This window comes from Microtus ochrogaster, chromosome 21, assembly GCF_000317375.1.
Source record: "Microtus ochrogaster isolate Prairie Vole_2 chromosome 21, MicOch1.0, whole genome shotgun sequence".
NCBI classification, from domain to species: domain Eukaryota; kingdom Metazoa; phylum Chordata; class Mammalia; order Rodentia; family Cricetidae; genus Microtus; species Microtus ochrogaster.
Genome location: NC_022022.1, coordinates 18,109,452 through 18,135,437, shown reverse-complemented (window position 1 = coordinate 18,135,437; position 25,986 = coordinate 18,109,452). Strand labels below are relative to the sequence as shown.

At 46.2% G+C, this 25,986-nt stretch overlaps 1 protein-coding gene across 1 annotated transcript in view; it reads right to left on the bottom strand.

Moving 5' to 3' along the window:
- Alg14 (ALG14, UDP-N-acetylglucosaminyltransferase subunit) overlaps positions 1 to 25,986 on the bottom strand; it is a 70,101-nt gene that overhangs the window by 858 nt on the left and 43,257 nt on the right. The window lies entirely within an intron of this gene.

Below are 25,986 nucleotides of genomic sequence, written 5' to 3'. Positions count from 1 at the left end.
TCTCTCTCTCTCTCTCTCTCTCTCTCTCTCTCTCTCTCTCTCTCTCTCTCTGTGTGTGTGTGTGTTGTACACGGACTCATTCATGTGCAGGTAGAGGCCAGAGGCAGACATTGGGGAGTCTCCTTTCATTGCTTTCCACTTTAGTTTTTGAGACTGGGTCTCTCACTGAATCTGGCGCTTGCCATTTCGGTTAAGTGACTGGCTAGGCCTGGAGTCTTACATCTGTCCCCCTCCACCCACCAATGCAGGGCTATTAATTAATTAATTAATCCTGTGGCTTTTGGGTAGGTGCTGGGGTCCGAGCTCAGATGCTCATGCTGTATAGCAGGTACTTTACCTACCAAGCCATCTCCCCAGCGCCCTATAGATCATTTAACTTCAGACCTTGGACACAGTGCTTGGTTATTACTTAGTACTTGTTGGGACCATTTGGAGTCCTGGCCTTCAGCTGCTCTTCCCTGCTAGAGCCTTCTGATTAGAGTTACTAAAAGTTGTGCCTTGCCTTGAGGAGCAGAGGATAAGGTTTTCACCTGTTGGCCCACTTGACTGTTGGGTATATACGCCTCCATGGTGCTATTGAATAAAGGGCTTCTTACCAGTGATTAGACGTCCGTGTGTCTGTCTGTCTCTGTGTGTGTTTGTGTATTTCAACCTCCAGCCCCTTGCCCGAAGCTTGAGAACTGTATTGTAGCGTATGGGGGGGGGCGCACAGTGCGCGGCAGGTACTCATGGGATGGAGGATTTAGTCTTATTGGAGCCTCACAAATGGTCAGTGCCCCACAATACAGAGAAAACAAAAACAAACAAAACCCAACTAACTATGATCCATTCAGGTTTTTTCTTCTACTTACATGTTTTCTTTTATATTTATTTTATTTTATTTTTAAAAGAAAACAAGCTATCTTTTTTCATCTTACATATCAATTCCAGTTCCCACTCCCTCCCCACCTCCCACCCCTGTCCACTCCTCAGGGTAAGGCACATTGCTTTGGGAAAGGTCTAAGGCCCTCGTATTCTATCTAGGCTGAGCAAGGTATCCATCCAAAGAGAATGGGTCCCAAAAAGCCAGTACATGCAGTAGGGATAAACCCTGGTGCCACTGCCAGTGACCCCGCAGTCTGCCCCAGCCACCCACATTCAGAGGGTCTAGCTTGGTGCTATGCTGGTTTCTTCCCTGTCCAGCTGGAGTTGGTGAGCTCCCGTTAGCTCAGGTAGACTGTTTCAGTGGATGAACCCATCAGGGTCTTGAGCTCTCTGCCCATATTCTCTCTCCTCCCACTCTTCAAGGTGTTTTTAATGTAGAAGAAAATGTTCTCCGTGACTATGATGTAGTATCTCTTGGGGTTCCAGCCCCACAGATGGGACACTCAGAAGGGGACAGCCACATGAATGGAGCTCTCATTTCCTCCTCAAAAAACCTGAATCTGTGCTTGTAACACAGATGGCTCCAGTATCTCTGGAATTCTGCTGATACCTACAGAAAGCCAGCCATTTTAAACAAATTTAATCTAACAAAAGAAATAACAATTCTAATTACAGAACAACTACAAAGAATTTTTATTGGTCTTTGAAGAAATGAGAGGAATCTTATTTCGTAGACTTATTAGTAAGATAATTTATGACTGCTTGAGAGGAAAAAGGTTTGTAGAGTTCCTCGTATGCCCATATTGACTAAATTAGTAAAACCCAATAAATCATTTGGCTTCGCAGCTACGAAACAGGAGGCTTGTAGCTGTCTCCACATGCCTATTAGCTCATGTGGAGAGTCACGTGAGCCTTCCAAAACCAAATCCATAAAACATCAGTCTTCCAGGGGATGGGGCTTCAGACACAGGCCTGAACGTCCTTGCCAAACAGGGCCTCTCACCCGGATGGACAACCTGCCTCAGGTTGCAAGGGTCATCTTGCTCCATCTTTCCTGCCAGCAGGACCACCCAGCCACCATTCACAGAGCTCTCTCTGCCCGTTCTCAGGAGGAAATTATATATATATATATCTTTCTGATGATTTAAATGGTTTCCATGTTTTACAGAGAATTTTCATTTAGGATGCCTCTTGGGTTAGCAGCGACTAAGCGAGGCCAGAGTCTAGCCTTTCATCCCCCTAAGATTCACAGACTCTCAAAGCAGTACCAAGGTGGGGTGGATGAGGTCCACGGGCTGAGGGACCCAAGTCTGGGCAACAGCAGTAGCCCTCACTACCACTATTAGCTCCCTATGGCCGCAGACCACACCAAACACTTTGCACATAAAATGCTTTAATTGTTACTCACAGTAATCATTTGAGAGAGGCTAAATTATCTTTTCTCGTAGATAAGAAGGCAATCTATTTGATCACAGGTTTAGGAGGTGGAGAGGCGATGTGGCTTCAGGCTACATTTTCCTTCTGTTATCCTCCTAGCTTAAAAACGAGGAAACCAGGCTAAGCTACTTGTCAGTCCCAGGATGCCAGTCTGCCTCTACTTTGGTTGGTACCTGCAGACTCACTCGGAATCCTCTCAAGGCTTTAGAATGCCCCCTCCCAGGTGCGGGGCCCGCCCTGCACATCATGGGGAGGTCAGCAGCATCCCTGGTCTCTGTCGTCAAGACAACCAGGAAGGACTTGAAACACCGCCACATCTTGCCAGGTGACAACTATTAAAATACTTCCTGGTCCTTGGGTTTATATTAATCTTCAAAGCAGCATGGGACAAAACTAAAGTTACAAAACTAAAGCTTGTTGGAACTTGAGTGACACAATACATTTGAATGTATTTCTCTAAATACATGTCCATGTGTGTTCACTTCAACATCCAGCTGACTCTGGATACAAGTGACACATACATAAATGATTGGGTGCTGGTGAGAGATGCCTAAACAATGTACCATGGATGGAAAGGGGAGGCTGGGGAAGGTGAAAATCAAAGGTATTTTGTTTGTTTCTCACCAGTCTGTAGCTCCGTACTCGGAGGCACCTTATATAAAAGGCCCAGGCACAGCAAAACCACAAAATCATAGACCAACAAGCCAGAGGGAAACATAATATAGGCTGGGATAAGGTTATCGATGCAGAGTGTGCAAGGTCCTGGCTTTCACCTCTAGCCCTGGGTAAAGGAGGTAAAAGGGAACTGGAGAAAAATAAATAAATAAAGGCAAACTAATCTCAAGGAAAACCACTTTTAATTAACCACATATTTTAATTCTGACTTGCAGCAGCCTAGATTTTTTTTATTTACATGCGGATTATGATTTTTATTATTCCAAGAAGCATACCAGAGAGACTTACTGCAAGAACTGGGGGAAAGGAGGCTACCGAGAAGCCTGGTATTAAATGTAACAACTGAAAACCCCAATTCTCAATGGGCACCGATTCACTGCCATGGCCGTCTCTTCCTCACCAAAGCCTGCAAGCTCTGCACTGGCCTAACTTACTTCAGAGGAAATCTACGTCTGCAACAGAACAAAGTTGCTTACAAGGAAGAGAGGAGGCAGGAACAAGGGGTAAGGAAAGAGAGACCACTCTATGTTCAGCCCATGTGGAGTCAAAGGCTCCTTTCTGGTGATGATTGTCCATTTCTACTTGGTCGCTCATCCCATACCTAACCATAACTTATGTGGCGGGCTAGCATAATGGCGGTCATCTATAGATTTTTCTTTGTCTTTTACACAGTATATTTTGATCAGGTTTATCCCTTACCCCAAAACAAGATACTCTCTATCTCCCTACCTACCCAACTGTATTCTTTCTCTCTTTATAACAAACAAACAAAAATTGGAAAAGCAAGAAACAAGCCCTCCAACACACACACACACTCAAAACAAACAGGCAAAAGATTTTCTTTTAAAAAAAGCCAAAACAAAGCAAAAAGTCTACAAAATTACCACTGAGTTCATTTTATGTTGGTCAACAGCCAACATCTATTACCTTTTCCTCAGGAGAACCAGTATATCCTTTGCTCTTGACTTAAGTGTTTGAATGACTTTATATCCAGCTATAAGGAAGGGACACATAAATCCTGTCTGACCAGAGCCCTGGATTCTTCTGCCAAATGATACTGGTTCAGGGAAGGACACACAAGACAGGCAGAAACCACAAGAGGGTGGGCCATCTAAAGGGTCCACTGAGTGCAAGTACCTTTTTTCTTTTCTTTTTCTTTTCTTTTCTTCTCTTCTCTGACACAGAGTGTTACATAGTTTTAGATGGCTAGCCTGGAAATTATTATATAGCTCAGAGTAGCCTCAAATTTATGGGTTATCCTCCTGTTCCGTACTGAGGTTATAGTACATGCCAGGGTGGAGCAGCGCTTTCTCGACTGCTCTGGAAGCCAGATGTGTGTGAACTTGGGACTCCTGACATCTAACTTCTTATCATGTGGGGAACTCGAGAATAAAGCCACCAACTGCAAAGGCAAACGGAGCTGAGAGATGAAGACAGGCCAGGTTCCCTTTGAAGACCAAGTTTAAGGTCCATGAATCCAGCTGTGCCTGCTGAAGGAAACCAGATCTTCCCAAAAGTAGGCTTGCCAGGTGTGTGTGGGGATATGTTCTATCTGTGCTTATGCCAGTGTCAATCAAAATTTCCGTGACTGGCAAGAAAAAAAGCATACCAATTGGCATAATCCTTTATTTTGTCTAACTTTCTAACTAGCCTGACTATTGGCAGTGCCAACCAGCAGGTGTTCAATGTGTATCTGCTGGATGAATTACGAAATCAATAAACACACTGTGAAAGCAGGAAGCCCGAGAGATGCACTTAAAGGTAATGCATGCCAGAGATGTAGAAAACAGAAGAGGTCAGGCCACTGTACATATGGAGTCATGAGGGGAGACGTTCCAGTCGAGGACCAAGGACTGTCATAACAGGTTTGTTGTTCTGTACATTTGGGTCAAACAGGGCAAGTCCCACTGGCTGAAATATAATCCCTACATGCATGAAATATAATCCCTACATGCATGAAAAGACATGTTTAACTTCATCAGTCTGAACTTAACTCCTGGCTTGGCAGTAATCCCCTCTCAGCCCTGAACCTGGAGTTGAGACACTCGTGGTGCTGTGTGGGTTATGGGCCAGAGACATGCAGTTAGGTTGATCCAAAACTGGAGTCATGCAAAGCTGCCATTCTTTTTTTAAAAATACATATATTTTAACCTAATTTCCTTATTTATTCTTTGGGAATTTCACATCATGCACCTAGTTCCGCTCACCTCACATCCCCCTATATCCTTCCCCTCATCCCTGCAGCGCCACCCCCGAGGAAATTAAAAACTCAAACTAAAGCAAAACAAAGCAAGCAAACAGACAAAACAAGAACAAAACAAACAAACAAAAAAATCCAAAGCAAAACAAAAAAACCCCTAAAAACCCACCTCTTCATTTTTCCTTCTTTCCACCTCTCCAACACCTGGTGGCACTGGGAGCAATGTGTCACACAGAATACCCTTTCTGTCTAATCAGCTTTACTAGCAAGTGTGCATTGCCACGAGTCGCTGGTTCAAGTCCTCTGGGCTCTGGTACTCACCGAACTCCTCTGGGATATCCCGAGGCAGCCCTGGGTCATGGAGATCCTGGGGGTACTGTTCCACAGGACCAGGGCCTTCACTGGCTCCTGCAGGTCCTAGATGGGGCGGCTCTTAGGATGGGCCAGCTGTGGGCCTGGATGGTAGCCGAGCTGGTCATTCCTGGCCATTGGGGTCACCTGCCTCGAGTGAGGGGGTAGAGCCAGCTGCCCTCTGTCCAGGCCATCAGGGTCTGTTCTCCCTCACCTGTGGTAAGAGGTGGGGCCATCTCTCCTGAGAGCAGGGGTCAGCTCTCCTGTGAGGGTTGGGGCCAGCTCTCTTGTTGCAGTGGCCTTTAAGAGGAAGGGCCAGCTTGCCCTGGGCCAGCAAAGGGCATGGACGGCTCAGGATAGACCTCTGATTTCATCCCACATGGTTTCTATGGCCCCGAGATGAAACGGGCCATAGGTGTCAACACAGACCCCAGCTGCAACTGAACAACAGACCCAGACATGGTCCCTCAGCTGCAGCTTAGGCCTGGATGACATCCTGGCCACTCAGAGTGGGATGGTTCTGGCAGCAGCATGGCCCCTGGATACCACCAATGTCTCAGGCTGTGGGTTTGTGTGACCTTTGGTGGCAATACAGGATTTGGACTTTGGCACAGAACTCGGCCATGGTAGGACCCAGACATGGTCTTCGGCAGGAGCCAGGTTTAAATGTCACTACTGCCCCAGGTGGCAATATATGCCACTCAGATTGGTATGGTCCTAGCCGCCGTGTGGCCCTTGGACACCAACATGGCTGGCCCCAATGGTGTGGGCATAAGAGAGCTGTCTCTGCCCCGCACCTGAGAGGGATGGCCACAGTGGCCCAGACCGACGAGCTCAGCTCCTGTACAGACCCACATCCTGGGCCTTGGGTGGTCCACCCTAGCATCCATCCCACCTAACATCTGCCCCATCTGTGACCTTCTGGAGCATGTGAGAGACTGGTGCTGCAGAATGATAACCACGGATCTCCACGACTCAGGAAATAGCAGGATGTCCAAGAGGAGTTTTGGTGAGGGTCCGGTGATGACAGTCCAGTGCCAGAGGCCTTGAACCAGAACAATAACTCAGTGCAATGAACATATTTTGGTTTTTTTGTTTTTTTTTTTTTGTTTTGTTTTGTTTTTTTGGTTTTTCGAGACAGGGTTTCTCTGTGGTTTTGGAGCCTGTCCTGGCACTAGCTCTTGTAGACCAGGCTGGTCTCGAACTCACAGAGATCCGCCTGCCTCTGCCTCCCGAGTGCTGGGATTAAAGGCGTGCGCCACCATCGCCTGGCCGCAATGAACATATTTTGGTTGGGGCTGATTAGACAGGAGAGTATACTGCATGGCACACTGAAGCTCTCGACGCAGCTAGGATGAATGAAGAGTGCTGAAAGTCGGAGGAGTGAGGTGTTTGTTTTGAATTAGTTTTTTGGGAGGGACATGGTGCAGGGGTGAGGGACAGATATAGAGGGGCTGGGGGTGAGCGCGATTGGGGGGCATGATGTGAAAATCCCAAGGAATCAATCAAGAATTATGTTTAAAAAAGAAGAGAGTACTGGCTCCTCAGTTAGTTCCCTTCTTTCATTTGTTGGCAACTGAAGAGCACTGTTCACACTTGACGGAGTTACTGGAAAGAATAGGGAACTTCAGGCCTGTGAGATCTTGTCCGGTTGTTAGGTTCCTAAACTGACAAACCATCACTGATTACTCCTGCTCAGCCGGAACTCCTTGCTCACCGAGTGTCCACACCGTCCATCAAGGGGTGAATGACAGCCATAATAAAGGAGGAAGTCCTCTCATTTGTGGCAACATGGATGAAACTGGCAGATGTCACGTTAAATAAAATAAACCAGGTGGAGAAAGGCAAATGCTGCATGTTCTTAGTCATGTTGATCGCATGGCAGTAGAGCAGACTCGAGGTCACTAAAGACCAGGAAGAAAGCAGGCGCAGAGTGGGTAACAAGGTGGGGGGAGGTATTTCTAATGCAAAACAGCGCAAAAGGAAAATGGCAGGTGATGGCAATCCTGTATTTCAAAATGACTACAGGAGAGGATGACGTATCGTCTTCCAGCACATGAAAATTATAACGCACGATCATTATACACTGAATATCAAGTTACAATATTAGATTATGTAAATGAGGAAAAACATCATATAGCTAATTGTTTTAAGAAGACAATAAATAATATGGTGCTTAGGGCTCGAGTCTGGCAATCATGCTAACCTGGTTTGGCTGCCGAATGGCACTGTGACCTGGGACAGTGCTCTTACCTAGTCCACGTCTCAGTTTTCCCATTTAAAAATTCATCCATTCAAAAGACATTTTATTTTATTAAGCAAAGGCAATGCGGCAGGTCTGTTGTGGATGCATGTATTAGTGAATGGAAGTCCTGTTTCCACAAAAGTTACACTCTGGGAAGCAGACAAGAAATCAAAAGATACACAGACAGGACTGGAGAGACGATCCCAGCCACCAGTCCTGAGGCTGCAGCGTTGAGACATCTCCCACTGCTGAAGGCTACTTCTCCATCCCTTACAAAGGAAGGAAGGGAGCCGAGAGGCTGTCAGGGCCACACCATCAGCTTCTCATTTCCCTCGACCGCCAAGCCACGTACGTGAATAAGATACTCAAACGGACAGACAAACACAGCCACACCATCCCCAGCGGCGAGCATGGCTCCTGGGCCTCCTGACTACCTTCTGCTATCAGTTGCGGAAACAGAATCTTGTAGCTTTCCTGTTCTCTGCACAAATGGACCAAAGGGCCAACTTCCTGCATTCTTGGCCTTTTTACTTTTCATTGTATTTTCAATCCACTGAAATGTTTTCAACGAGTTCTTTAAAGCCTAGGGGTCCAGTGTCTGCCTTCTGTTCTCTCACACCTTGAACTAGGTAGGACTTTCTGATGCACAGCCAGTCAGAGCTCCAGGGGGCCATATTGAGCACCCACTCTTTGCTAGGCAGAGCCTAATATAATTATGCATTTAATGTAATTATGCATCTTGCATAATGTAGTAGTTCTTCTTTACTTGTGAGATACGATATATCCTTAGCAGTTGCTTCATGCACAAATAAATAACAAACCCTATATAATGTTTTCCTTGTATATATCCATGAAAAAGCTTAATCTGTAAACAAGGTATAATGTAGAATTACCAATAACTAATAATAAAATAGACTAACTATAAAAATATGCTGCAGATTTTAGCAACCACAGTATATGATTTATATGATTTTTTTCTTTCTTTAAATCAAGAACTTTTACCATTTTGCTTACAGAGAGCACCTTATAGCCTTGCTTTGCCATATCCGAACTTCCTCATGACTACTCTTGAGCTCTGGGGCCGTTCCTGAATAAAATAAGGGCCATTAACCACAAGCACAGTGATCCCATAACTGTCACTGTGATAACAAGCTTCTCAGTGACTGATAGGGAGGTTGTTTACACAGAATGGGAATGGTGGACAAGGAAAAGAGTCACGTGCTGGGAGGGGCACAGGAGAAAAGGCCGGCATTTCTCAAGCTACTCAAGACAGATTTTTGAACCTATAAATTATGTACTTTTAGAGTTTTCCATTTAATATTTTCAGATTGCATGTTACCACGGGTAATTGAAACTGCAAAAAGTGAAACTGTGGATGATGGGGGCTATTGAATCTCATTTAATTCCTACAATGTCGGCCAAATAGTGGAGCACGCCTTTAATGCCAGCCCTCGGGAGGCAATGGCAGGTGGATCTCTGTCAGTTCCAGCCCAGCCTGGCCTACAAAGTGAGTTCCAGGCCAGTCAAGGCTGTTACACAGAGAAACCTTGTCTCAAAACCCTGTGAGGCTACTCTCATATTTTAGATCAAAGCCGAAGGGATGGAGAAATTCATTAATATGTGCACAATCACATAGCTCATCAGTAAGTGAGCTGAGACTCACACTCGGACACAGAAGCCAAGGCCGGCCTTGTCTCTCCTCACACTGGCATACCTTAGGCCTGTCAATCCAATCCCGCGTTAGCTAGACGGAGGAAAGGGAGTGCTGGGGCAGGGTGCCAGTGGAAGTTTAATTAAAGGTGGAAACCTGGGGACTCTCATGAACGCACTGGATTTTGAGCAGAGAAAGCAGAGGTGACCTGGAGCAGGCTCTTGGAGTAGCGCAGACCAGGCACAGTTGACAGAAGCAACTGGAAGGAGGGAGGATTTATTACGCATGGTTGCAAAGGGCCCACGCCATCACGGCAGGGAAGACTTCCTACCAGCAGAGGAAAGAGAACAGCAGATGATGTTAGGACATCACATTCCTCCATGACCTACTTCCTTTAATGATGGCCCCTCCCGCTTTCCACTAATTCCAATAGAGCCACCATATTATTAGCTATTGAGTATTATATTAATTCACTCATTCGATCAGAGGCCTGAGGCCTCATTCTTTTTTTTCTTTTGAGATAGAGTTTATCTGTGTAGCCCTGGCTGTCCTGGAACTAGCTCTGTAGACCTTGAACTCACAGAGATCCACCTGCTTCTGCCTCCTGAGTGCTGGGATTAAAGGCACGCGCCGCCGCCACCACCACCTGGCTCAGAGTCCTCATTCCTGTATTTTTGGTGGTAAGCCTAGCCTTTAATGGCAGAACCATCTCTCCAGCCCCAGAGTCCTCATTCTTAGTGGTCTCTGGAGACACGCTCACAGACAGATACAGAGGTGTTTAGCTGTGCACCGTCTCCCAGGTAGTCCCCAATCCAAGCAAGCTGACAGTCAAGTTCAACCACGGCAAGTAGTAAAGCCTTTCTGAGAAGGAAACAGTGAAGGGTTAACACTTTTAAAACAGAAAAGGGCATAACCTTTCAAAATGAGAAGAACTGGCTTGAATTCAAAGTTATTATACAACTCCTGGCTCCTGCCGAGGCTTCTCGTAAGCAGGTAAGTGATAGCTTCCAGTGGCACTTCCGCAACTTCGGCTTGAATTTCTGTGCACTGCGTTTCTATCTCGCTGGATGAAAATCAGCCTGCAGTTTTCTGTAAATACTGCATATAAACTAATTCTGTATTTTAAAGAAGGCATAAGTGCTTTTATAGAGGACTATCTGATGCCTTAATTCTAAGACAACGGGAAACAGAAAAACACCAATGACCCTACCACCAAGAGTCTCTTTCATGTGTGTGTGTGTATGTGTGTGTGTATTGTATACATATGTGTGTTTGGGTGGGTGGAGAGGAGAGAGAGAGAAAATATTGGAGTTAGAGTTGGAGACCAAGAAACTCAGTTGGAATCTGACCAACTGAGCTGCATCAACACTGTGCCCTTGTGTTAAACAACAAGGTTCTCTGGGGTCAAGTTTAGGCTTTGCACCTTGAATGAACTGCTACAATCCTCTAAGACCATGTATGTGCTGGGCTCTGTGTGTTCCGGTTCTGAAAAGTCATTTTCCTCTCAAAGTTGCCCTTTCGTTTTCCAGCATCCGGCAATGGTGCACTAATACCCAACAGGTTTGTCTGAATGATGCTGCGGCCTGGCTGTACTGTGACTTCTCCCTGCTGCAGACATGAAGCAGGAGCACGGGCAGGATAGGAGGAACTCATCGGCTGATTTCGGCACCACTCAGAGAAGGCTTCCCTAAAACCACCGAGTAAAAGAGCAATTCTACACTCGTGGTTCCGAGTTCTCCAAACTACACCCATCCAGGGATTCTTATTTACAATGTAGAGTCTTTCTGAATTGGAATTCTGGAGTCTGCACTTTCAGCCACTCTCCGGGGATTGGGTACGAGTCCGCTCTTGGAATTTCTACTCCCCCAAAAGAGACACTGCAGGCTCGCGGGTTGTCGGGCAAGGCCCTGGAGCCTGAACTCACTTGAAAAGCGGCTCTGTGTGCGCTACAGGGAAGGCAGCAAGAGAAGGTGAGGTGGGGAGTTCGTCACGCTTCTAGTACTGTGGTAAGACACCATGGCCAAGGTAATTTACCCAGAGGGAGAGAGTCCACCATGGCAGGTAACCTTGGCAGCAGGTGGAAGATACAGTAGGAACAGCTGAGAGTTTGCATCTTGAATCACAAATGAGAAGCAGGAGAGCTAACTCAAAATGTAAGGCCAAAACCTGCACCCAAGGACATGCTACCTCTCGAAAAGCCACCACTCCTAAGCCTCCCCGAACAATGCCACCAACTGAGAACCAAGCCTTCACACTATAAGGGACAGTGTGGTGGTCTGAATAGAAACAGCCCCAGAGACTCATGTGCTTGAATGTTTGGTCCATAGGTAGTGGCGCTATTGGGAAGGGCAGCGTGTTGGAGTGGGTGTAGCATTGTTGAAGGAAGTGTGTCCCTAAGAGTTGGGATTTGAGGGCTTAGAAGCAAGCCAGTTTCATGTGCTGCCTGTGGATCCTGACGTAGAACTCTCAGCTCCTTCTCTAGGACCATGTCCGCCTCCATGCCACCATACACACACCGTAATGATAATGCACCAAGCCTCTGAAAGCCAGCCCCAATGAGATGGTTTCCTTTATAAGAACTGCTGTGGTCATGGTGTCTCTTCAAAGCAATAGAAACCTAAGACAGACATCAGTCATTCAAACCACCACACGTTTGGTTAAACTCCTTCTGTCTCTCCTACTGCTCAATCAACACCACCATGGGGCCAAACAGCCTAGCTGAACAGCTATAGAGATTCAACAGTCGGAAACCCTCCCTCTGTCAGTTAGATTCAGCTGCCTCTTAGGAAGCAAGAATCCCTGGAGGAGATAGTTATCCCAAGGCCTCAAAGTTTGCTCCATAGTGACCCAAAATACTCTTTAAAAGGCAATGACATTCAGAGAACATGGACAGACAGGATATAAGGATGACGTTAATAGGATGACATAGCCCTGGGTTTACCCAAGCTCACCGTAGTTTCTGGGGTCCTAGCCCATCCCTTCTAAGAGCATGTGGGGGATGGTTCGCTGCCCAAGCAGTCTTGGACTTTGGGGATGCGATGGCTAGGTAGACAGGGCCTCGCTGAGGCGGGGTGCTCAGTCTACCAGCAGAACAGAATGAGGTTCCTGTCAGAGCAGACTTTTAAAGGCATGGGCAGCAGGTTTACATTAATCCAACACGAAATTTGGGAAAGAACTTGCCTGACCAAAAGCCAAAGTTTCTTTAAGAAGGAATTCCCAGCCACTGTGAGAATTCTATATTTTGAGAGGGCCTAGTTCAAATATGGAGTTCCCTGTTTTTGTGAAACACACTCCTGCCCAGTGAGCATCGGAAGCTCTGATACGCTAGGGCTTGGGAACACTTTGGAGCCCACTCCTAAATGCCTGGCGTGGTCACTTCTCAGCTGTGTGACGTGGGGCACTTATTTCACCTCTGCTTGTTTTCTCACGTGCCAAATACGGAGTCGAGCAGAGCCTCTCCCATTGGGTCACGGTGCAGACTAAGTGAGGAAAAGCCTGAAGGTTCTCATCGCTGTGACTCCCAGAAGCCTGGCCCGTGAAAAGAAGCCCCGTGGCCTACGCACGGCTGCTGTTCTTTGCAGCTCTACAGGGCCTTGCTGCTTTCTTTGCAGCTCTACAGGGCCGCTTTTGATTAAATCCGTCTTCCCTCCTCCCTCCAGGCCAGCCAAGGGCACTGCCAGGCCACAGTCCAGGCGGCTTCCACTGGGCAGTGAGTTCTCAGGTTCTCTTTAAGCAGTTTGCAGGGGAAAAGAGAGGTAGAGATAATAATAATTATTAAATAAAGAAACCCCTATTTTTGTGCGGTTCAGCTAAGAGAGCCAACAATTTACACCGGGTTGTTTATTGGTCGGATTCCTCAGGGTAAGACAGAGGACGAGAGTTAGACAGTTCATTAAAGGGTCAAATGGGATGATCTTATCCAGGATTAAATCACACTTCCGGAGTGTGATGGAGCCTTTTGGGGAGAGTGAGTGCCATGCAGTCTCCGATCCGTTGGCTCACGGTGGCTCACGACTCTTGCTCCACGACTGTCTAACCCCATCCAGCCGTCCCTGCTGGCCCACCATGGCGTGAGGTTCTGAAACAGAAACAGGCTCCCTCTGGGTACAGGAAGCCATGGCAGTGGGAAGACATGAAAGGCGGCAGAAGCAAGGCACTCACGTGTGTGACAGACACAGACTTTAAATCAAAATCCATGTTGTAACGCTAACTACCAACACTTTCGGTTGTCTTCTCTCTACGCCTTCATGGTGGCTGAATGATCACCATCTGGACGCTGCAGCCTTGGGCTACCTGGGTTTGTGTCTTACTCCGCTACCTCGCCATCAAACTTGGGCTAAGTTAAACTCTGTCTGTGCCCCAGCTTTCTAATTTACAAAAGGGGGTAAGAATGGCAGGTAATTAACTCACAGAAGGGTTGTGAAGACTACGGGAATTAAAATGTGTTCAGCATCACAGTGATATCTGGCAGTTCTCCTGGTACTAGGGCTTGGGATGGTGAGTTAGCGTTCAGGGAACTCAACCTAGAAATGAGGTTGGTATGTTATGTATGTATGCATGTATTCAATCCTAGCACATTTGCACAAAACAGGTCAGCACAGTTTCAAAGGGACCTGCAGAGAGACTGCACACTCATCTGCGGGTGCTCGCCAGCTCAGCATCACAAGATCTCAGCAAAAGCAAAGGCTTTGTACAGTGAGCAACTTCATAAACGTGTTAAACAGTCTCTGTCCCGTTCCTGACACCCTTTATGAAATGGGGGCTGGGGAGATGGCTCTGTTGGTGAAAAGCTTGCCTTCCAAGCATGAGGGCCCGAGTTTATATCTCCGAGACCCCCACAAACAGCCAACGCAGCAGCATACACCTCCAAGTTAGCGCTGGCAACAGGAGGCGGGGATGAGAGGACCCCTGACAGCCTGCACGGCACACGATGGACAGGCAGATGCAGAAACCCTTTAAGCACTAGGCAGGAAAGAGCTTAAGAGGGACAGACAGCACTGATGGCTTACACGCGCAGACAGGAGGGAGCGGAAGGGGAACGGTACTGGCCGTCCTAAAGCCATAAAATGGACTCCTTTTTCCACCCTGCAAGAAGCAGCACCCGCTAGCCTCTCCTCGATCCCTGCCTTTAGACTGCTCTTTCAAAATCTTGAACACCTAATAACATCCTATAAAAATAAACCACGGGACAACCCATTCCAGAGACTGAATCCCCTCCGTCCCAGGCAACTTTTAAAGCAAAAGGAGGTTGTTAAAACAAAACAAATAAAATAGATGGAAGTTTACAACATAAACAAAGTCTGGCTGAGCATCCCATGAGGTATATGGTTTTATTAAACGTTTTAGAAAGTTAAATGAGACTTCATGCACTTTATTTGAATATTCAGATATTATTAGCAGGAGACAGGAGTTTGTTAAATGCTGCTATTCTTGAAAGTATGTGCCCCCACCCCCAAGCGCTCCCAATACATGGCTTGTTCTCATTATGTCCCCCTCTTCTGACTCTCCACCATGTGTGGGGTACAAGAGCAGCTTCATCCTGCACCCTGTGGGGACATCTTCTGGTGGCCCCTCTCTCTTCAGCTGCATGGTTCCTCCGGGGCTACATCCTCTAAAGTGGCTCCAACCCTGCAGGAATAGGGTCCTGGGCAGACAGATCATTTGAAATCCTTTTTTGTTTTGTTTCTCTGTGTAGCCCTGGCTCACATTCTGCAGGTCTCATTCTGCAGACCAGGCTGGCCTTGAACTCACAGATCCGCCTGCCTCTGCCTCCTGCGTGCTGGGCTCAAAGGCATGAGCCTCCACTTCCAGGCTTGAAATTGTATCTTAATAGTTGTCCTACTTAAGTTTGTTTCTCCCCTTTAGACCGAAATCTCCTTAGTCCACTCTGCAAGTCTCCTAATTTCACTTACCTGATGTGGGCCCCTAATCTCATTTACCTGATGTGGCCCGGCTCCCTTCTCCCCTGACTCAAACAGGTCTCCGATCAGCTAGCTGTCCTGATCCATCTCTCATTTCTCTGATGCACGTTTACCTCAAATGCGAATCTGCTCAGGTCATCTTTTATGTTTAGTGCCTTCTGGCTGTCTAAACTCCCTGGATGAAAATCCTTTCCTAAAACTCATTTATGAGCGCTCCTCTGCATGATTGCAGTTTCAAGGCTCACCTGTATCCTACTGCTCTGTAAGACTGCAGTTTCAAGGCTCACCTGTATCCTACTGCTCTGCACGACTGCAGTTTCAAGGCTCACCTGTATCCTACTGCTCTGAACGACTGCAGTTTCAAGGCTCACCTGGATAATTTTCTTTTAGTAGAGACACCGCACAGTATTGTTCCAGGTAATGTAAGAACATTGAACGCGATGAATAAAGATATAATCTCCTCTATGAAGTCTGCCTGTGGCTGTGCACTACATAGATGGTGACCTGCTGACTTTGCATAATTCTAAAGTGTACTCAGTTGTTCCCAGTGCCTTCTTTGTCCAAATTACCGAGTTTTCAAACACACAGATGAGATTAGCAATGATTTGGCCAGGATGGATGAATTCAAGCTGACTTACTGGAGATTACAAGCTTTAGTATCAGGACTCCCAGTTTAAACAAAAATAGGAGAAGGAGAAAATGACCAGATTAGGGATTCAGAACGAGAATAAAGATAAACACTATACCTAGGGAGAGGAGGTTCTAGCCCAGATGGGTTCTGATCGAAGGACACATCAGTCTCTCTGTCTCTCTCTGTCTCTCTCTCTCTCTCTCTCTGTCTCTCTCTGTCTCTCTCTCTCTCTCTCTGTCTCTCTCTGTCTCTCTCTCTCTCTCTCTCACACACACACACACACACACACACACACACACACACACGCTCTTGTAAACAGTGCTCACTCTGACGGCTGGAGGACCGTGTTCCTGCATTTTCCAGGTGAAGGAACAGACAAGCAACACTCACACTGCTCACTATGGTAACCACTGGTCAAGTATAAAGCTCAGCTCCTGCTTCAGCAGAGCAGAAAGAATTCGCAGCTCTCGGGAAGATTTAATAGGGCCATTTCTTAGGGCTTCCCATTCTGTTCCTCACGCTGGGATGGGGCTGGGGGTGGGGGAGGGCTCGGAACAGATGGAGGATGCTTAGCTTAGGCAGCCCACAAGGGTGTTGGTATTTTTAAAAACTGAGCTTGTCTGTCTGTCCTAGTACACAACCGTCCTTCCATCCTCTCCCCTCGAATAGTCACCGGTCTGCAGTCTAATTTGGAAGCAGTGAGCCTGGAGCAGCTACACATGAAAGCTGGGGCCTCCACGCAGGCTTTCTGTGTCAGCTGATAAAGCTAATACTTTGATTTCTGCATCTTATTCCTGTAGGTTTTCTTTTTCTTTTCCTTCCTTCCTTCCTTCCTTCCTTCCTTCCTTCCTTCCTTCCTTCCTTCCTTCCTTCTCTCCCTCCTTCCTTCCCTCCTTTCTTTCTTCTTTTCAGTGCTGGCGATCAAACCCAGGGTCTTGTTATGTCAGGCAAGCGCCCTACCACTGAGCAACACGTATCTTCTTTCTGGAACTTGTGGATACAGGAGGGGAAGTCAGAGGGCTAACAGCCTCCCGAAGAGCTAAACACAAGGCACAAATATGCACATTCACTAAGTATTTGTTAAATAAATGAATGAATCTGCCCAAGGTCATGTGGCTAATAAGTAACAGAGTAGGGAGGGACTCGATCCACGTGAGATGGAAAAGTCCGTGTTTTCTAAAATCCCACTTCAGTGGTTCTCCGACGAGTTTTATTTCTGAGCTTCAAATGGAAACGGGAAACACTGGCTGGCATAAGCATTAACTGCCTAACAACCGCATGCCTAAGACCTCTGCTGAGGACCCAGAGCCACGACAGTGGCAAAGGACGAGTGTGCATGGCTGTCTGCTGTCTGCCACATCATGGCCAATACTGACTGACCTCTCTAGGAAATGAGGGACCAGAACTGTCGATAAGTGGTCAGGGGACTGAGCAGCAGCGCACGGCAGATGGAGAGGAGAGCTGGATGCGGCAGAGCGCGAAGATGGGAGAGAAAAGGGGTGAGCACTAGGAGAGGAGGCAGAGGCCCAGAAGGGTCAGGGCTGGGCTGTGGGGAGGAGGCAACAGAAGGAAGCACGAACATGAAAATCCCAAGAGATGAAAGGCTAGAGAGAAAACATGCGTGCACGCACACACATGTACGCACACACGCACACACATACACATGCACATACTCACACGCTCTCTCACACATGTCCATACACACGCACACACACATACTAGCGCACACACGTGCATACACACACATGCACACGGACACAGACACGGACACACAAAGAGGAAATTTAAAGAGGAGCCAGATACAAGAATAGAAGTTAATTGTTTGTAAGGAAAACAGCCATAAACTGATTGTCTGTTTCAAGACAAACTGGTGACAAGTGACCCTTCTCCTCAACCCAAAAAAGTGTCTGATGTTATGGTTTTAATCCCAGTACTCAAGAGGCTGAATGAGCTAGGCTAGCCTGGGCTACATAGGGGACTCCTGTCTCAAAAGGCAGAGCAAAGCAAAACAAAATTAAAACTAAACAAACACACGGAAAAGATGGAGAGTTAGGGGTGGGCTGGGTGCCAACAATTTGGGGAGCCAACAGGCAAGATTCCTTCCGCAGACAAGGGGAAATCTGAGGGTACACTGAAGGGTACCCCTTCCACTAGCAGCTGCCGCTGGCTTGGCACAAAAGGGGCTGTTCGGCTGTCAATCATCTCGGAGCGCAGCAGTACTTCCCGAGCTAAAGCAATGGCTTTAAGAGTATCTGGTAGAACTCAGTGTTGGGAATTCACAAACACCATCTAAAAACAGGGCTGTCTTTGCCTCGCAAGCAGTTTTTCTGCCTGGTTTAAAGGCGGGGCTTAGCTGCACACGCCCACCCCACCCCCCTCCAGCGGTGCACAAAGAATTCTCTGACACACTGCGTCCACCGCAGCTGTAAGCGCTTAAGTGTGAGTGAAAGCAACGATGTTGCAAGTGACATTTACTAGCTGAAAACAGTGAAATCAGAGCAGTCCAGTTCACGGAGATTAAATGTCAGGATTTCAGTGTTTAGCTGAGCAGTAACTATGGAAGTCTTTTTAAAATGGAGGGTTCGTTTTCTATTGCAAACAGCACTTCAGAAACCAAAAAGAAAGACTTTAAAGGCAAGGAAGTAATTGGGACAGGCTGGATAGGGATGTATAGACTATTTCTGAAGTCGGCTCAGCACATAGGCTGGGTAGTGTCCCTCGTCCCTGACATCTAGAGGGAGGTGACTTTCCCCACTCTTCACTTAGTCAGGTGTCATTCAAAACCCCAAATACAGCTACTTCAAGGAACAGAATTTCTTCCCATACTGGGCAACTTTAAAGGTTTTTTTGTTTTGTTTTGAATTATTCTTTTAGAATGAATACTTCGGAGCTGGAGAGGTGGCTCAGTGGTTAAGATCACTGGCTGCTCTTCCAGAGATCCTGAGTTAATTCCCGGGGCCACATAGTGGCTCACAACCATCTGTAATAGGATCTGACACCCTCTTCTAGCCTGCAGAACACTCATACATAAAATTAAATAAAATTTTTTAAAAATAAGTACTTTTTCATATTTTTTATTAAATTTTTTACTTTTCATTTTATATACCAACCCTGGTTTCCCCCTCCCGCTCCCCATCCATTCATCCCTCAAAGCAGGTATGGCCGTCCTTGGGGACTCAGCAAGGTATGGCATACCAACCTGAGGCGGAATAAAGCCCACCCCCATTCCCCAATACTTTTTTTTTTTTTTTTTTTGGAAGGGGTTGGCTTGTATGTTTTTCAGGCAGGGTTTCAGGGTTTCTCTATGTCGCTCTGTCTGTCCTGGAACTCATTCTGTAGACCAGGCTGGCCTCGAACTCAGAGATCTGCCTGCCTCTGCCTCCCGAGTGCTGGGATTAATGGTGTGAGCCCCCACTGCCCAGCTAGAATGAGCACTTCTTAATGTATACAAAAAGTCAGAGAAGAAAATGGATCCCCTCCCGCTTTAAGCATATTTTTCCAGATAAACATTTATTTATGACAAAATTAGAGCTTCTAAATATAACATCCATTTTGTACATAAACACATGCATTCCTCTCTCTCTCTCTCTCTCTCTCTCTCTCTCTCTCTCTGTGGGTGTGTGTGTGAGAGAGAGAGGAGAGAGAGAGAGAGACAGAGAGAGAGAGAGAGAGAGAGAGAGAGAGAGAGAGAGAGAGACATAAGATCTCAAAACCGGACAGTATCAGCCATCAGTCCTTCTCAGCAGCCAGTAAGTACTTTGTCTATTCTGCTTACCGTGGGGTGTTGGGCACACATACAGCTAATGTCACTGGATAACATTTCAAGCCACTGCCTTAAACCTTTGAAGTTTTGTGTTTAATCTTCAATATCTTTATGAGGTGGTTAATATTATTCCCATTTTACAGATAAGAAGACTGGGACTTCAGAAGAGATGAAAGACTTAAGACCACAGGACTATTAAATCATGTGGGATTTAAACGCCAGGCACTGACTCCACAGCTGGGGTGATTAACCTCTGGTTAGGAAATTCAAAGTCTAACTGAGATCACAGGCACACACAGAGACCAACAAACAAAAATGCTGGGACAAGGACACGAACAGACGCACTGAATAATTCGGGCCCAGGCAGCCTCAGAGATGGGGTCTTCACGACGAAGGGAAGCCCCTTTGGGGTGAAGAAGCAGCAGCTCATTCAGGCAAAGCTGCGCGTGTTTACATCCCTGGATGGTCAGTTTGGTGAGTATAAGAAACAAAGAGCCTGGAAACGAGAGATATAGACATTAAGCCAGCCCAGGTAAAGGTAAAAACGGAGGTGAGAGCAGGGACGAGGACGAGGCCAGGATGGGGAGGGTGTCTAAGCCGTGAATCAAGTGGTCTGGTGACCTGTTGAAAGTGGTGATGTCTGCAAATCTACACTCGCTGAGAAGGTTCTAAATTATCTAGTTCAGGAATAGAAACTACAGAGATAAAGAGGCTGGGGACTGGGGCAGGGAGGAGGAAGATGCGGTCTTAGCTCAGTTTGGGAAAACTAACTTTAGGTACCCTAAAAGAAGGCATCCTTGACTGCCTTCTCCATTCCTGTCAGCAGTGAGCACCGGTACCAAGCAGTAAGGATGTTAAAGGGAGGAAGAACCGGGTCCTAACTAGATCTCAGGCTGGTTCTCGGGTGACATGGACCATACAGTGACATCTCTGGTTTACAGGGGCTGATGGGTGTTGCCAGGGATACATGATGCAATGCTTCAGACTAAGATGATAAAGCACTTCTACGTTCCTCTTGACTTTAAAAGTCCCCTGGACATCCGTGTGGGTGATAATCCACTAAAACTGTCTGATCCTAAAACCTGATTCTGTTTTACACAGAACGGAAAACAGAGCTGACCTGTCCCGCCCAGAGCCTTCTCAGAAACAAGGATTATACTTTGCTCTGGTTGGAACCTTACTAAGGACTGTCAGTATTTAATACCGCCCCATCGTCAGCATCAAAGCTGTGACGTCTGTGAGCTGTCAGTCGGACCTGGAGCTTCTGATTGTGGACTTTACCTACCCGACCATAATTCTTGTGGGGTCCTGCTGGAGGATTTGCGTACTACAAGACATGTATTTTGATTACAATCTACTTTCTGTTTTCCCCTCTTCTTTATAATGGATTAGACATTGCAGCTTTGGGTTATATGCAAGAGTGTGCATGTAGAGGTCAGAGGTCAACTTTCGAAGTCTGCTGTCTTCTCCCACTATGGGTCCTGGGGATGGAACTCAGGTCCTCAGGATTGTGCGGTGAGTGCTTTTGCTGGCTGAGCATCCTCTCGGCCCTGGACTACAGAGTTTTGCTTGACCCGCCATATTCACCTGACCTCTTGCCAACTGAGTACTGCTTCTTCAAGCATCTTGGGAATTTTTTGCAGAGAAAATGCTTCCATAACCAGCAGGATAGAGAACATTCTTGCCAAGACCTTGTTGAATTCTCAAGCATGAGTTTTATGCCACAGGAAAAAAACAAAATTTTTCACTGGTAAAAACAGGTTGATCACGGGTGAGTCAGGTGACCTCTGAGTTTGAGGCCAGCCTGGTCTACATTGTGAGTTCCTGGCCAACTAGGGATGCACATTTGAGACCCTGATTCCAAAAATGGAGGAGCTGATTATAATGGCTCCATTTAGTAAAGGTATGTTTGATTTTATTTACAGTGATATATGGTCTAAAATCATGATTTCTTTTGCATCAACATAAGGAAATGTGAGAGATCCTAGGAAGGCTAACGAGGAAGAAAGGTTATTGGCCACAGAAGAGCTTGGGAGGCCCATGGAAGTACACCGCAGGGGCCAACTCATGTCCTCCATGATGTACTTCATTTTGGCATGACCTTGATTTGTCTCAGGTTCTTTTAGATAACCTTGCTCCATCTCCCTGCCAAGGCCCTTGTTCTGGAAGGTCCTAAGGGACAGAACACAATGCATCCCCTGGCTGGAGTCTCTCCCAGGCCTGAGCACCATGGCTGTGATGCTTTCTGGTTCTCTCCTCCAGGCTGAGTCTCCTGACTTCCTCCAACTTTTTTTCGTATGACGCGGTTTCAGTTTCCTTTGCCATCTGGGGGATTTACTGAACAAGTTCCAGTTTGTCAATGGTCTTTTAAAAGTGTGGCGCCAGAACCAAATGTGGTTTCCAGAGCAGAAATGCATAGCTGCATTTCCCAGTGCTCTTAAAAGGAAACCCTTCTTCCTTTACAGAGAGCAGGAAGGCAGGAAGGAGGAGGGAGAGAGGGGGTAAGCTGTTTAATCACTGCATCTCAGTACTGAAAGATTTCCTTTTTGTTTAAGCAAATTCCACTTGAATTTAATTTTTTATTCTTATTTATTTATATATTTATTTGGAAACAGGGTTCCTCTGAATAGCCCTGGTTGTCCTAGAATTCTTGCTATAGACCAGGCTGGTCTCAAACCTGAGATCACCTGCCTCTGCTTCCAGAGTGCTGGGATTAAAGGTGTGCACCATCACTACCCAGCTGAATTTGAAAATGTATTACACTTATTTACTTAGTGTGCTTGTGTAGTGTGTACGGGGGGAAGGGGTGAGCATGCGCCACTGTGTGTATGTGGAGTCCGAGGACGACTTCCAGGACTTAGCTCTATCCTTGCTGAGGACTGAAGTCAGGGTGTCAGGCTTGGTGGCAAATGCCCTGACCGCTGAGCCACTTTTCAGGCCCTCCATTTTAATTCTTAATACTTAGAACTAGATTGCGGATCCCAAGGAATTTTCCCCCCATGTTTTGTTTTAAGGATTACATTGTAAAGCGTGGGTCTGGTTAGGAAATAACAACTTTTTACATCTACTTATTTATGAATTCATTCGTGTTGGGGTGTGAGGTGTGCAGGCTTGCCACGCATGGCTCCACAGTGTGGAGGTCAGAGAACAGCCTGCGGCAGTGGCTTCTCTCCCACCACGTGGGTTCTGGGAACGGAACTCAGATCATTAGGTTTCCTTAGACTGGGCAGCAAGTACCTTTAGCCACAGAGTTTCCTTCCCACTCCTTGTTTTTTTTTATTTTCTGATAGCAGAAAGTAGAAATTCCTACCAGTGTCCCACACCAGTTTCTAGCTGAAGCGTTCTACCCTTCGGAGACTCTGCCCCGACCATGTCCTAAGTCAACCTAACTGATACCGAGACAGCACCCAGTCCAGAGAGAACAAGCCTGCTGGACCCTTTAGGCATAGAACTCGGCTCAGACTTGAACTTAACCACCTCTCAGAATCTTGGTCTACACTGCAGCATGAAGTTCACAACCTCTTCTCACTGTGGTATGAAGGTGAAGTTCAGTTAACTTTATTGTTGAGAGTCACAGCGATGATGTATAAGGATAAAGTTCCATTTTGCTTCAAAAATTAAAAAAAAAAAGAAATTGTAGAAATTGTCTATATGTGTTCTCAGGACATCTACGATGGTTATAAATGTCCTTTTTACATAACGTAAAAGAGAAACAAGCTACTGTATCTGGTATTTCTATTAGCTGGGTGATTGCTGTTTGTGATTCTGGAAAATACCACAGGGATGACTTAGTTCTTTTTGCCATTCTTAAATTCTACAAAAAAGAGAGAGAGAGAGAGTTCTTGACTGGAAAGACAAAAAAGTACCAGAATATCGCTCCATATTTAGTAAAAAGTTTTATAAATTTGGAAGCCAAATATCAAATTCCAACAGTGCCTAGCAGAAATAAACAAGCAAAACTTCTCCCTATATAAACAAAGGCACCAAATAAGGGCAGAAGGAATTGTCCTGACCACGTCTCTATAATAGTGTGCCAACCCAGTCACACTGTGGTAAGAATAGAAGAAGGGCGATGAGAGATGCAGAGTAGCTTAGGAAAGCTATAGCATCGAGTCAGCTCCTGCAGACACCCCCACAGCAGAGCCTTCGGGGTGTGATAGACTAAGGACTGTACAAAAGAGGCCCCAGAAATCCCCTGGCCATCCCTCCACGTGAACTGATAGAATTGTCTACACCAGGGAGTGACAGCAAACTGGCCAAGGCTGTCACCTTGGACTCCCTAGCCTCGACAGCTTTGAGAAGTACATTTTTGTTGGTAAACAGCCAGTTTATGGTACTATCCTAGCGTAGCCTGAAGAGATTTGGGCCTTTCCATATAAAATGAGATTAAGCTCCTTCTTACTCCTTACATCTATAAACTGATTCTGTCGGAAGGTATTTTAATATTCACTAGGTCACAGGCCCAGTTTGGTGCCCACCACCACAAAACAAAGTCTAATTAAATTTAATTATTAAATTGTCACATGGACTTTAACTTGGATCTTTGAATGGACCGTCACAGTAACCTGAAGTCCCTCTTAGGGAAATGACAGATAGCATCCAGCTGTGAGAAACAGCTGGAACCAAACTTTCTAGATTCCTTTGGAATCGCTTCATTTCGGTTTCCTGAAGCGAGCTATCACAACTGTACTGGACCCGGCAAGACTTTCGGGGCTCATTAAGTACCAGTTACCTCCTCCTGTTTGTGCCTGAGAGACACAAATGCCGCCCATGATGGTCACAAAGGCTGAGCCAGCATTAAGGCAGGTTTGGACACGGCCCCTCATCGGGCAAGCCTGCAGCTAGGTCACACGTTCTGAGCACATATTTGGGAGCTCCACCCTGAAAACACGTGTGCCCCATGATCAGAGAGCTTTGTAGAAGTTTCTAGCATGTTACTTTAGAATCAATGAATCAAAGACTTTGTAAAGCTGGAAGAACCTTAAAGATCGAAGGTCAAAGAGCAGAAGTTCTAATCTAACGAGCCGTTTCCATGCCTTGCTTGTATTTGCTGTTAGTAAAGAAAATAAGTCCATAAGAATGTTCTTGTTGTTAAAAATATCAGAATTACTCTATATGTCTAAACACAGAATGTCTTAATTTTCCATGAATGACAAGCCATATTTAAACCTGACCAAAAGCTATTATTTATCCACAATTTAACCTAGGCCTCCATTAAAAAAAAAAGTTTCCTGGTTTTCATAATAAAAATACAATGATCAGAATCTGGATATTTACAGTGTTTTGCCAGCAACTAAAACAACACCCAGCATCTGCACTGACCCTGGAGACTGCTGCTGAGCCCCAAACTGTGATCAGGAAGGACTGGTTGAGTGGATGGGTGGTTACCAGTCATGTGTGCTGTAGTTCTAAGCCTGAGGAGAGGAACCTGAGCCAAGAGCTGTTAATACTTGCTGCTACCGAAGGCTGAAAAAACTCTGAATTCCCTAGGACCATCCAGAGCTATACACTCATGGAGCTAATAATGGTCCTGATTCTGGAGACCTAGGAACACTGTTACACTAGAGAGCACCATCAGATGATGCTCCCACCTGCCTGCTCAGCAGCCTCTTCCCAAGCACCAAGGGAGAGAAAAGCTGCCACAGAGCAGCCTGAAGAGCTTCTGCTTCACTTGTCTACCCAGAATTCCCATCGAGGTAGAAGACAAGGGTTGACTGAGGTTTTCTGTCCCGCTGGGTCCTTAAGTCCCAAAGAATCATACAGAGGTCTACATTAATCATAAACTGATTGGCCCAGTAGCTCAGGCTTCTTATAACTAATTCTTATAACTTACATTAGCCCATAATTCTGTCTGAGTTAGCCATGTAGCTTGGTACCTTTTTTGGTGAGGCAGTCACATCTTGCTTCCTCTGCAGCTTGGTCACAACTGCAGACTGTGCTTCCCTCTTCCCAGCATTCTCGTTGCCCCACCTCTACTTCCTGCCTGGTTGCCCCGCCTATACTTCCTGCCTGGCTACTGGCCAATCACCATTTTATTGAAAATAATACAAGTAACAGGATGGAAGACCATTGTCCCACAGCACATCCTCCTTTAAAAAAAAAAAAAACATCCTCCTTTAAAAAAAAAAAAAACAAGAACTCTGAATATAATATCCTTTATTTAACTTTTCTCCTAACCATTATCCATAACAGACAAAAATCCCCTGTCAAGAAAATACTTAGAGTAAAGGACTTTTTTTTTTTTTTTT